This window comes from Anneissia japonica, unplaced genomic scaffold (genome assembly GCF_011630105.1).
Source record: "Anneissia japonica isolate Jap-2015-1 unplaced genomic scaffold, ASM1163010v1 scaffold21_len1647178_cov195, whole genome shotgun sequence".
Lineage (NCBI taxonomy): Eukaryota > Metazoa > Echinodermata > Crinoidea > Comatulida > Comatulidae > Anneissia > Anneissia japonica.
In genome coordinates this window covers 1094374-1095417 of record NW_022750455.1, presented here as the reverse complement: position 1 = coordinate 1095417, position 1044 = coordinate 1094374, and positions in this window count along the sequence as shown.

The following is a 1044-nucleotide window of genomic DNA, read 5'->3' as shown; positions in this document are numbered from 1 at the left end:
TTATTTACATGAATTAAAATCAAATTATTTATCAGATATAAATAGGCAGCAATCAGATTTGCTGCGTAGCATTGTGTAAACATTTAAAACAAAAAGATGAATAATAATGAGTGCTCAAATCGTCGCTTACATCACGAACTAACACAATCAAAGTAGATTGTGTTAGTTTGTGAAATCACAGTAGCGCGTCAAAACGAGCGCGTATTGGTTGTCAAGAAATTTTGTATTCTTTACCAAACAAAAAGTCCTTAACGACAACAGCGCGTATTTTGACGCGCTTTTTTGATTTCACGAACTAACATAATTGAATTTAATTGTGTTAGTTCGTGATGTGAGCGACGAAATATAGGATCATTGCGTTTTCAAATGAAATCGCTGGAACACTCCAACTTGCAACCTCTCGCTATTAAGGCGAGTGTGAAACTACTAGATCTTACAGACAAACGCTGTATTTGTATCTATATACCTTTATATAAAGTATATATATAGACCTATATATATATATATATATATATATATATATATATATATATATAATTCGTGGCTGTTATCTTTTCGATTTTAGATCTTACAGGCAAACGCTGTATTTGTATATATATACCTTTATATAAAGTATATATATAGACCTATATATATATATAATTCGTGGCTGTTATCTTATCGATTTTAGCAGTTGCTTATCAATGTTGTAACTCCACCGATATCCAGCCATCATTTTCCATAACATTGTTGTTTTCAAGTATTTACCTTTTAGATATATATGTATATATGTATATAGGGCTATGTATATATGTATATGTATATATATATGTACATATGTATATAAATGTATACATGTATACGTCTATATGTATGTATATGCATATATATATATATATATATATATATATATACATATACATATAATTAGACATATATTATATATATAAATATATGTACGGTATATATTTATATAATATATAAATATAGGCCTATATAATATAATAAATATATAAAATATATATAAGTATATATATTATGGTAGGAAATAGGCTGATATATATA